Source organism: Pelophylax lessonae (assembly GCF_965119305.1).
Source record: "Pelophylax lessonae genome assembly, chromosome: 1".
Classification (NCBI taxonomy): domain Eukaryota; kingdom Metazoa; phylum Chordata; class Amphibia; order Anura; family Ranidae; genus Pelophylax; species Pelophylax lessonae.
This window is the reverse complement of record NC_138768.1, coordinates 476,670,607-476,682,847: the sequence shown is the minus strand read 5'-3', so window position 1 is coordinate 476,682,847 and position 12,241 is coordinate 476,670,607. Positions and strand designations below refer to the sequence as shown.

General features: G+C 48.5%; 1 protein-coding gene across 1 annotated transcript in view; it reads left to right on the top strand.

The window, feature by feature from the left end:
- The window catches only part of TJP3 (tight junction protein 3), a 498,480-nt gene that overhangs the window by 397,320 nt on the left and 88,919 nt on the right, over positions 1-12,241 (top strand). The gene's annotated exons all lie outside the window — the stretch shown is intronic.

Here is a 12,241-nt window from a genome sequence, read left to right as displayed (position 1 = left end):
AGCTCTGGTCACAACCTGTGTCGCAGCATGCCATTGGCCCGCAGCACCCCCATTCCAAGATGGTGCCTGGGGTGGTGCCCACCCGATTCCATGGTGTGGTAAGTAGTGTCTTCCCTCTCCCTTGGTGGTCTTTCGGGGTGAACATGGGGCTCTCCCTGGGATGGTTGGAACTCTTGGGTTCCTCTCCATCCCCCCAGCCCCTCTAAACAGTCACGGTGGGCTTTTTATTCCCAGACCGCCTGCAAGGTCTTTTCGGAGCAGTGCAAGACTTGCTACTACAAGGGGTTATTGTTCCGGTCCCAGAATCAGAATGTTTGTTTCATGGGTTTTATTCAAACATGTTTGCAGGTCCCAGGAAGGAAAGTGAGGTACGTCCAATCTTGGACCTCAAGCTCTGAACCGCTTTGTGCGGGTACAGATGTTCCGGAATCTATTCATACGGTAGTGGCATCCCTAAATCAGGGGGATCTTCTGGCCTCTATCGATATTAAGGATGCTTACCTTCATATTCCGATATAGGTCGTCATCCACGCTTCCTTCACTTGCCGTGGTCGAGGAGCATTATCAAGGGGTCTCACCTCAACCCCTCGGGCTTTCGCAAGTGTTGGCCCCAGTGCTGGCATTGTTGCGCCAGCGGACGATTGCGGTACTGGAATACCTGGATGATCTTACTCTGCTAGCAGAGTCTCCGACTGCTCTGAAGGACAACCGGGAGATTACTGTGTGGACTCTGCAGGAGTTTGGTTGAAAATTTAATTTTCAGGTATTGGCTCTGGTTCCGTCCACCTAGTTGGACTATCTGGGTCTGTTCTTGACTTGGCCTCAGCCACGGTGTTCCTCCAATGGGACAAGTTCCAAAATCTGTCCACACGAGACCTCTGCAAAGAGAGATTCTTGCCATGTGGGGCAAGAATCCACAGCCTCTAGACAATCTGATTCTGTTGAGCCGGGGTACGAGAGGGTCCCTGATTCGGTGGCTTCGCTCTAGGGAGCTTTGACAGGGTAAATCTTCCTTCCCCTGTACTGGACGGTGGTCACCACGGATGCCAGCCTATCTGAGTAGGGTGGTGTGTTGTGGCATGGATTGTGCTCAGGGGGTCTGGACTTTGGAAGAATCCAGACTACCGATCGGTATACTGGACATTTCCTCCTCAGGATCCTCTGACAGATGCACTGGTGGCTCCTTTGGGACCGGTATTGTTTGATATATGGCTTTCCTCTAATAGAACTTATGCCAAGACTCCTGCGTAGGCTCGAGGCAGAAGGGATTACAGCCATCCTAGGTGCTCCAGACTGGCCTCGCTGGTCTTGGTACGCAGATCTGATACGGTTGGTTGTCGATGCTCCTTGGAGACTTCCTCTTAGAGGAGATCTATTGTCTCAAGGGCCAATCTTCCATCTTGCTTTACAGTCGCTGGCTTTAACGGCTTGGCTGTCGGAAGCCAGGTGCTGAAGGCTAGAGGGTTGTCTGAATCGGTGATTCCCGCGCTGCTGCAAGCTAGTAAATCTACTTCTAGGTAGATTTACCATTGCGTTTGAAGAGCGTACTTTTCGGGAGTGAATCTCTTGGGGTGAGCTCCAGTTGTACCTGGTTGAGCTCCTGTTTTACCTGGTTGGCAACGTTTAGCCTTTGGGAAGTATGTTTATTGCTGTGTTCTTCCCACCCCTTATGTTGACACTGCTTTGGGACATCCCAAGGGTCAAGAAGATATGGAGCTGTGTCTGTCAATGAACGAAAGAGAAATCTAGATTTCTCTAGCGCTCATTGACAGACGTAGTCCTCGGTGATACACCACCTTCGGGTTATGTTGCCTCCACAGGAGCAGGACTAGACAGGAAATTAAAAAGCTCTGGCCACACCCCAGGGGCAGTCCCAGAGGGTATATCCTCTCTCTCTCTGCCTCAGCAAATCAGTTATTTTCTGTCTAGTTAGGAGTAAGGACCTAGATACCTTGCTGGGATCTTAGGTCCTGGCAAGAATTTTTTCTTAAAGGATTTTTTTAGACAGCTTTTTTCTCCAGTGTTCCTGTGAGATCTTCAAGCAAGAAAGCTGAACTGGGCGACGGGCTGGATGTTGAGATCCGGTGGTCACCCCAGTTCAGCCTACGAGCGCGTGCAGGCCATAGCTCCGCGCTGGGTCGGCCGCGACAAAGTCCCATTAAAGGACTGTCCACGCGAGTTAAACGTCTCGCTGAAACGCCAAAGACCATGAGTCACGGCGTCCGTATCGGTCGACAGCCCTCCTGCCCCGGTGGAGAGGGGTACTGTCAGGAGTTGGTGCCCGCCTGGTTCCGGTATGGTGAGTAGTATGTTCCCCCTTTCCCCCTGACGGGTTTTGTGGTGAACGCGGGCCCCTCTCTGTATGGTAAGATAGAGTCCCTTTCTATCCTACAACATGACACAGATCCTCCTACTTTGAGTGTGATTTTATGTGTGCAAAAAGCCAGGAGGCTTGGTTTGGGAGCTAACAATCTAATTGTATACATGTTTTAAAGATGTAATCTGTGGCATTCTGGGAATCTTATAGGTTAAGAATAAGCTACCTACCAGTCAGAAGCCACGGACATGTAGACTGCCTTCCTAATCAGATCTCCAGCTATTAGCAGGCCTCCCGAACGGCCATGCGGTCCGCCAGGGCCGGTACCGCCAACCACGCCATATCCCCATGCAGTGAGAGTGTTGTGTGCCCTGCAGCACACCGCTATTCAGTACGGGCCGCCGCCATTTTTTTTGCTGGATCGCACGAGCCGCCATTTTGGCGTAGCCTCGTGTCTCCAGCATGGGGGCGGCCATGTTTGAGGTGATCCAAACACCTCGTGGAGCTTGGGGGAGGCACCGGAAGGCGTACAGAGGGGCGGAGCCGCCTCCTTTCTTCCTGGGCAGCCAGCCAAAAGACTTCCTGTTTGTTAAGACAGCGCTGTAACCTGTTGCAGTTAAACTCTGAGCATCAAGTGGTGAGCCTGGGGGTCTATCTCTCTCTCTCTCTCGATCGATAGGGATCCCTAGCAGGTAACACTAAGGGGCTTTTGTGGCGCTGGGGGTCGAAAAAAAAAAAAAAAAAAAAGAAAAGTTTTATTTTTGAATTATATTATCCAGGAAGTAACTGGAGTTATCATGGACCCTGCCACACATATTCCCCCACCTGTTTCCCTCGAGGGGGCCACGGGACCCGCCGGTGCACAGAGTATAGAGTCATTTACAGCAATTTTGGAGTCTATGGTGGCTCGGGTGGAGGCGGCCTGTCAGGGACGGGGGTCAAGGAAGCGACCCCCGCCTACCCCTATACCATCTGACACCTCTGACTCAGATTCAGAGGTGGTCACGGCAGTTGCAGGTTCCTCTGCAAGGGCTGTTATCCCAGGTAAAGCCCCCTCAGACAGTGAGGAGGACGCTTCTTCTCCTGCTATTATTCAGGAAGAAGCATTGGTGGATGCACTAGTTGTAGCAGTGCAGGAAACCTTAAAACTTGAGGCTTTACCGGCAGAGGCAACTGAAACAGAGATTCCTTTTGGTACTAATAAGCCCATCAAGACGATGAAGGCTTTTCCTGTACCTAAATGTTTCGGTAATCAGATTAAAGGAGAATGGGAGCATTCTAAACGTACCTTTACTATTTCCAAGCGTATTGCTAGACGCTATCCGTTTGAGGAATCCATCATTAAGAAATGGACGGTACCACCAGTCGTGGATCCGCCTATTTCCAGGCTGAATAAAGCCACGGTTATTCCAGTGGAGGACACTTCGTCCTTTAAGGATCCGGTGGATCGAAAGATGGAAGCAGAGTCCCGCACCATCTTCTCTCTGATAGGGTCAGCTTTTAGACCAGTAATTGTTATTGGTCTAGTTTCCCAGACACTTACGGAATGGGCGAAAATGGTACGCCAAGATCTTAGGGGAAAAGATATTCCCCAGGAGACATCTGATTTGATGGAACAGATTATACAAGGGCTACAGTTTATCTGTGACGCAGCCTTGGACACTACTCCCTTATTAGGGCATGCATCTATGTCAGCGGTGATCCTCAGACGTGTGCTGTGGTTAAAATGCTGGTCAGCTGACCTAGGTTCCAAGAAGACCTTGACAAATCTCCCCTTTCAGGGGAATCGTCTATTTGGGGCCAACCTAGATGAAATCATTAAGGATGCCACTGGGGGCAAGAGCACTTTTTTGCCACAGGCTGCTAAAGCTAAGGGACCTCGCAACAAGCGAGGACCTTTCTTTACCGCCCATAAAGGGCGCCCGGCTGGTACTAGTGGGAAAGGCAAGACTCCTCCAGGAGGGTTCAAGAAGGGCTGGTCGGACAAGCAAGGGACCAACCCAGCCAAACCCGAAGCAAAGGAGTACACAGCCTGAAGGTGCGCCCCCACCCGGTTTCAGGGTGGGGGGACGTTTTCACCGGTATTCAGGACATTAGATCGAGCATCAACCACTACTACCGGTGCGATTCTTCCCTTCCAACATTTAAGTACTACAGGAAGCGGTAATTACCGTTCCCTGAATAGATCTTTTCCTTTACCTTTTCCTAAGATTAGTCCCGATACCTCACAGGAATCGGATCTGGTTAACCAGATAGGCCAAGTAGCCTCTAGTCGGGTGACTTCGGTCCCTGAGGTTCAACCAGAAAAGATCACCTTTCCTGATAACTATCAGGTATCTGATAAATGTGTGGGAACAGAAAACGACCAGACTTTCTCGGATGGTCGGGGCCAGATACCTCTAGGGACGCCTGGTTCAGATCCAATCAGCGCCAGTGGTCCTAGAAATTCTAGGCTGGCCTTCTCAAGCCGGCCTGGCCGACTTGGACATGTTAGTCGTAGACGTTCCGTGGGAACTTCGTCTCAGGGAGTGTCTGTGGTCTCAAGGACCAATTTACCATCATGCTTTACAGTCGCTGGGTTTAATGGCCTGGCCATTGAGACCCAAGTACTGAAGGACAGAGGTTTGTCAGCTTCAGTCATTCCTACCCTTATTAAAGCAAGGAAAGCGACTTCCAGCAAAGTCTATTATCACACATGGAAAACTTATATTGCGTGGTGCGAATCTTTAGGATTTCCTCCACGTACCTATTCGGTGTCTCGAATATTGGCCTTTTTGCAACAAGGGGTTGAGCAGAAGCTAGCCTTGAGCACCATCAAGGGTCAAGTTTCAGCATTAGCAATCTTCTTTCAGAAGCCTTTAGCTACCAAATCCTTGGTGCGGAATTTCATCCAGGGGGTGCGGCACCTGGCTCCTCCAGTCCGCGCGCCCTTACCGCCTTGGGATCTTAATTTGGTTTTGTCGGTTCTACAGAAACCTCCTTTTGAAAACATCAGGGAGATTCCCTTGCTTACTTTATCCCAGAAAGTGGCCTTCTTGGTGGCTATTACTTCTGCTCGCAGGGTGTCAGAACTGGCTGCATTATCATGCCAGTCCCCATACCTAGTGATTCATAGGGATAAGGTAGTACTTCATCCTAAGCCATCTTTTCTTCCCAAGGTGGTTTCAGTTTTTCATCTGAATGAAGATATTGTACTACCTTCCTTGTGTCCTCAGCCCAAGCATCATCGGGAACATGCGTTGCATTCCTTAGATGTGGTTCGGGCAATCAGGGTATACCTGAAAGCTACGGAATCATTCCGTAAGACGGATTCACTTTTTGTGATCACGGATGGCCCCAGAAAGGGTTTGCCTGCATCTGCCGCGACCATTGCCAAATGGATTAGACAAACGGTGGTACAGGCTTATTCTATTTAGGGTCAGAGTCCTCCGTTCCCTGTTAGGGCGCACTCCACTCGGGCTCTCAGTACTTCCTGGGCCTTTCGCCATCAGGCGTCAGTGGTCCAGGTATGTAAGGCGGCCACCTGGTCGTCAGTACATACCTTTACAAAGTTCTATAAAATTGATGTGACGGCATCGGCGGATGCCTCATTTGGCCGCAAGGTTTTGCAGGCCGCAATTTGAGGAGACCGGTGGTCTACCTCGAGGGTTTTTTTCTGTTTGAAAAAAAAAAAAAAAATTGTTTTCTCTTTTTTTGTTGAGTCTCATCATTAAGGATGAGCATTGTAAACTTCTAGTTGGCACCGGTTGGGCCTTCTAGATTGGGATTTGATTTCCATTTTCCCACCCCTCAGTTGTGATACTGCTCTGGGACGTCCCGAAGGTGGTGTATCACCGAGGACTACGTCTGTCAATGAGCGCTAGAGAAAAATGGATTTTTGTAAAATCTTACCGTAAAATCCTTTTCTCTTAGCTCATTGACAGACGTAGTCCCCGCCCCTCTGTTTTTTTGAGTTGGGTTAAAATCTCTAAAGACTGCTTTTTCACATAACTGATTTGCTGAGGCAGAGAGAGAGAGGATATACCCTCTGGGACTGCCCCTGGGGTGTGGCCAGAGCTTTTTAATTTCCTGTCTAGTCCTGCTCCTGTGGAGGCAACATAACCCGAAGGTGGTGTATCACCGAGGACTACGTCTGTCAATGAGCTAAGAGAAAAGGATTTTACGGTAAGATTTTACAAAAATCCATTTTTTTGGCTTACCGTAAAATCCTTTTCTCTGATGTTTTCATTGACGGACACAGCACCCGCCCCTCTATTGAGTTGGGTTGTATGTTCTTCTGACACTGCTTGTTACAAAACTGAATACCTATAGCAGGAAGTGGGAGTATCCCCCCTGGGACTGCCCTATAGGCGTAGTCAAACTTTTTTCCGCCTAGTGTCCTACTCCTGTAGGGGGCAGCATAAACCCAAGTTTCAAGACGATATGGAGCTGTGTCCATCAATGAACATTAGAAAAAAAGGATTTTACTGTAAAAAAAAAAAAAATCCAGTTTTTCCTCTGACTCTAGAATATGTCTGGATAAGACAGAGCTATTAGAGTCAGGCTGTGCATGTCCAGTTTGGTGTGTATTACTAGAGTTTTTTTTTTTCTTTGGAGAGTGCATGTGATCAGCACAGGGCCAATCAGCACTGTCCAGAAAGAGGATCAGGGGTCCTTGAGCCTGATAGGACAGCTCAGTGCAGTATGAAAACTTCTCATCTCATACAAGCTTTACTAGGAACTGATAGACGTCACAAGATTGCTTTATACTGCTGATGAGAAAAGGTATTTACTGTAGCAGTTTACATTTACTAAAATTATTGCATTTCTATCAAGTACCTGATCAGAGGCCAATGTGCTGAGAGGGCTTCCCTTGTGGCTAAGTGCAAGGCACCCCTGAAGGTAGAAATAGGGAGTGCTGTGCCCAAAGGAACAGGGGTCGCCAGCTACGACAGGCTCCAGTGAAGGGATGACTGCTGTAGTAGTAGACAAGCAGACCGTACTGCAAGGCAGGCTTCCGTGAGGGTGTGCGGAGAAAGGTTGCCAAAGTGTGAGACAGGAGCGAGGTCAAGATCAGGCCAAATAGTCAAGCACAGATGATCAGGCAGTGGAGGAATCCGAAGGAGCAAGCCAGGGGTCATACACGGGAACAGCAGACTGGAGCAGAGTAGATAAACAAGCCGGTGGTCAGAGCCAGGAGTAGAGACAAGACAGGTCAAGGCAAGCCAGGTTGGTAACGGGTAATCCAAGGTAGCAAAGAACAGGAACTCACAGGAAAGCTGAAGATCATCCAGGAACTAATGGCTGGAGCAGGCTGGTTTAAATAGGCCACTGGGCGCCAACAATCATTACTCATTGCGTGCGCACTGGCGCATTCATCTTTGCAAAAAAAGTCAATTTGCCCAATGCGCCGCAGCGTTAGCGAATTTCTTTGCGCCATTCTGCAGAGTGTTGGCAACAGATCCAGTTTGTTTATGGCTAGCTCTGTGTACTGTGGGAAACCACATATAGTGAATGCAAGACCCTGTGTTTAGTAACACTTTATTTTAAAATTAGTTTTAATTTATGCTAAAAAAAATTGATTCTCTGGTAAATATATTTACTCTAAAATGCATACAGTACAAATATTCAATACAATTGAATATACAGTGCCTTAAAGTATATATACCCCTTGAAATTTTCCACAATTTGTCATGTTACAACCAAAAACGTAAATGTATTTTATTGGGATTTTATCTGATAGACCAACACCAAGTGGCACATAATTGTGAAGTGGAAGGAAGATGATAAATGTTTTTCAAAATGTTTTACAAATAAATATCTGAAAAATGTGGCATGCATTTGTATTTAGCCCCCTTTACGCTGATAACCCTAACTAAAATCTAGTGAAACCAATTGCCTTCAGAGGTCACCTAATTAGTAAATAGAGTCCACCTGTATGTAATTGAATCTCAGTTTAAATACAGCTGTTCTTTGAAGCCCTCAGAGGTTTGTTAGAGAACCTTTGTGAACAAACAGCATTATGAAGGCCAAGGAACACACCAAACAGGTCAGGGATAAAGTTATGGAGATGTTTAAAGCCGGGTTAGGTTATAAAAAAATATCCCAAGCTTTGAACATCTCACAGAGCACTGTTCAATCCATCATCACAATATGGAAAGCCTATGGCACAACTGCAAACCTACCAAGACTTGGCCATATATCTAAACTGACAGGCCGGGCAAGGACAGCATTAATTAGAAAAGAAGGAGGCCTATGGTAACTCTGGAGGAGCTGCAGAGATCCACAGCTGAGGCAGAGGATAAGAAGGTTCCCATGTTACAAACAACCATTGGAAATAGTACGATTTGTACCAAAACTAAAAATATGCAAAATACGCGTGCAAAATGTGACAATGAATTAAAGTGTTTGTTCACCAATGCCAGAAGTCTGCCAAGCTAAATAGGAGAGTTGGAAGCTCTGGTGCACGAGGAGAACTATGATTTTATTGGTATTGCTGAATCTTGGCTTCATTCTTCGCATGTATATATGGCCATTAATATTCCTGGCTATTATTATTCCTGGCAATGCTCTCTTTCGGAAAGACAGGGTAAAACGGTGGGGTGGTGGTGTCTGTCTCTATGTGAGAAGTGATCTCAAAGTGAGTGTGAAAGAGGACCTAGTTGATGGAGAGTGTGCTGAGTCTGAAGCAGTATGCGTTGAAATGTACATGGGTGTGCGTAATACTAAGATTATCATTGGAGTTTGTTATAGACCTCCCAATATTAATGAGGAGGTGGAGTTTCAGCTCCTGGCAAAGATAGAAAGGGCTGCAAGGGCTGGGACAGTGTTAATAATGGGGGATTTTAACTACCCATACATTGACTGGAGTAATGGCACTGCTGGAACAGTTAAAGAGCAAAAATTTATAAACCTATTACAAGACAATTTTATGGTGCAGTTTATTGAGGCCCCCACTAGAAATGATGCTCTGTTGGACCTGGTAATCTCAAACCATGCAGAGTGTGACGGTACTAACCGTCACTATGTGTGACGGATCACCCTGTCTCTGGATTGTAAACCCCTTCGTGTCATTTTCCTATGAGTTTGGGACATTGCCCTTTTATTGCATTTTATTTTCCCTTTATTCATCCTCTGAACAACTGAAGATGGCATGACTCATGGCATTGAGTTAATGTAATGTAATGTTACAGCCCATCCCTCCCCCCACCCCCTCCTGTTCCTGTGTCTAAGTGTGTGGATTCATGACACAGACAATGGTCTGGGCTGGAGACATCTCTCCGCAGGGGGTGTGTATTAAGACTGCCTGTTTCAATGTACAAATGTTCTGTTCCCATTGGTTGGTCCTTGTCCCCTCCCCCCCCCGGCAAGGCTAAGGGGAGTTTCTCTAACTGTGTGTAAAACTGTATGTCTTGGAATTTAATAAACAGTTCTTGCTTAGACTCGTAACATAGAGTTTCATCTCATGTTTGTGGGAGAAGGCTATACCAGCTTTATCTCCCTTCGGTTTGAATCGCTAAATCACTAGCTATGGTAGGAGCAGTTCCTGCTCCACTCTAAAGCATCCCTCACACTAGGGGGGAAGAGAACATCTTTGGCGGTGAAACCCCTCTTTCCATGGGGGCGGCCGCTACAACTGGTGGCAAGCGGTGGGATGGTTCTTTCCCCTAGAGGAGATGCTGCAACTGGTTCCAAGAACGGAATGAGCAGATGGAGAATCGCTACGGAAGCTTGAAGCGGTCAACCTTGAAAGATTTGTTGGAGAACCGTGGCCGACCAACAAATAACCGTGCCAAAAAGCAACTACTGGCCGAGCTGATGGAAATGGACCGAAACGACGGTGTGACTGAAGCAGTAGCCCCGAACCTGGAGGATGAGTTGATGCGGACTGTGCGTATGCGGCTGGCATTGTATGGACCCAATCCTACTGCAGACATCATTTCCCAGGTGATGAACGCCGCTGAGGACCGGGAGAAGCGACAATACCAATTGCGCATGGCGGAGATCCAGAGACCAGGGAGGCTAGCTGTGGAAAATGCTCCAGCCCCAACAGAACGGAAAAAGATACCCTTCGCAGCCTTTAAGAGCTTCCAGGAATCGGAGGGGGAAATAGATGGCTACTTAGCCGACTTTGAGAGACAATGTGCCTTACACAAAGTACCCACAGATGAATGGGTCTCCATCCTGGCCCGGGAAATTAACAGGTAGAGCTGCCGAAGCCTTTAGAGCTATACCTGATGAGGAGATTCACCTCTACCCAGCAGTCAAGGAGGCTTTGCTTGCCTGGTACTCAGTCACCCCTGAGGCGTATAGGAGACGGTTCCTGGAGTCCAAAAAGCACAGCGGGGATTCCTACACCGAGTGGGCCGGCCGTCTTTACAGAACAGCCTCCCTCTGGATTACCGGTTGTCAAGCCATATCAGGAGAGGATGTGTTACAGCTGTTTCTATTGGAACATTTTTTCAATACCCTGCAGCCAGAGATACGGGTATGGATTCGGGATCGGCGACTGCTCACCTTACCCGAAGCAGCTCGTCTGGCTGATGAGTATACTGACTCCAGAAAAACGGAGCAACCCTCCATAAGACCTGCTCCAGGACCAGTGGCACCAACCCCAAGCCCAGGTACCTGCAATCGCCCACCACCACGCTTCCAACAGCAACGCCAGGTACAGTGCCATCGGTGCAAACAGTTCAGACACTACCAGAGAAACTGTGACCAGAGAAGGAACCACGATTCATGGCTTCAAACAGGACCACCTTCCCCAGCACGGACAGCCGTCCACTACTACCATGGCCACAGGCAGCAACAACCTAGCCTCAGACCAATGCTCAAGCCCCAGATTAGCAATCTTGGACCACCCCTACCACAGAGAGGGGAGGACTCCTCCAACTCGCAGGCACGCAGATACCAATCCCGCAGTGGGGTACAGTGCTACAGGTGCAAGCAGGTTGGGCACTACCAACGAGACTGTACTCAGAGCAGGGACCAACCTGCATGGATCCGACCAGGGTCACCCCCTCCAGTAAAGACAACGGTCCCCTACTATCACGCAGAGGCTCCCCCAGTCATACCAATATTCAAACCCACCAAGGAGCAATTGGGTACCCTTCATGAAGCTGACCCAGTGAAAGCCGCTACAGAGAACCGACAGCACCATTGCCAATCTGTCCAGTTAAACGGAAAGCCTGTGCGAGGTCTCCGAGACATGGGAGCCACTCTCACTTTGGTCAAGCGACATTTGGTCCCAGATGCCGCCCGAACTGGAGGTTCAGTAATGGTACGGGTAGCAGGGGGAGGGGTGCACCGGATACCCACTGCGAGGGTCCACTTGAATTGGGGTGCTGGGTCAGGTCTGATTGATGTGGGGTTGATACAGGAGCTCCCCACCGACATCTTACTGGGGAACGACCTAGGCCACTTGACCTCAGCGTTCCTGCCTGTCCAGATCCCAGGCCCACATCACGGAGACCTACTTACATTCTGAGGTCCAGACGCTTGAATGTTTGGATGGAGTGTGATCATATGGGATAGGTTTTGGTTTGGGAGGGGAGGGCCATGGCCGATTTACTTGGAACTCCCTGGATTGACTCTTTGGGACTTGTTACCCGACTAACTCAGGCACAGACCAGTTGGAGGTCTGGTACCTGGATTAGTCTACCTTTTGGGGGGAAGAGATGTGACGGTACTAACCGTCACTATGTGTGTCGGATCACCCTGTCCCTGGATTGTAAACCCCTTCGTGTCATTTTCCTATGAGTTTGGGACATTGCCCTTTTTATTGCATTTTATTTTCCCTTTATTCATCCTCTGAACAACTGAAGATGGCATGACTCATGGCATTGAGTTAATGTAATGTAATGTAATGTTACAGCCCATCCCCCCCCCACCCCCTCCTGTTCCTGTGTCTAAGTGTGTGGATTCATGACACAGACAATGGTCTGG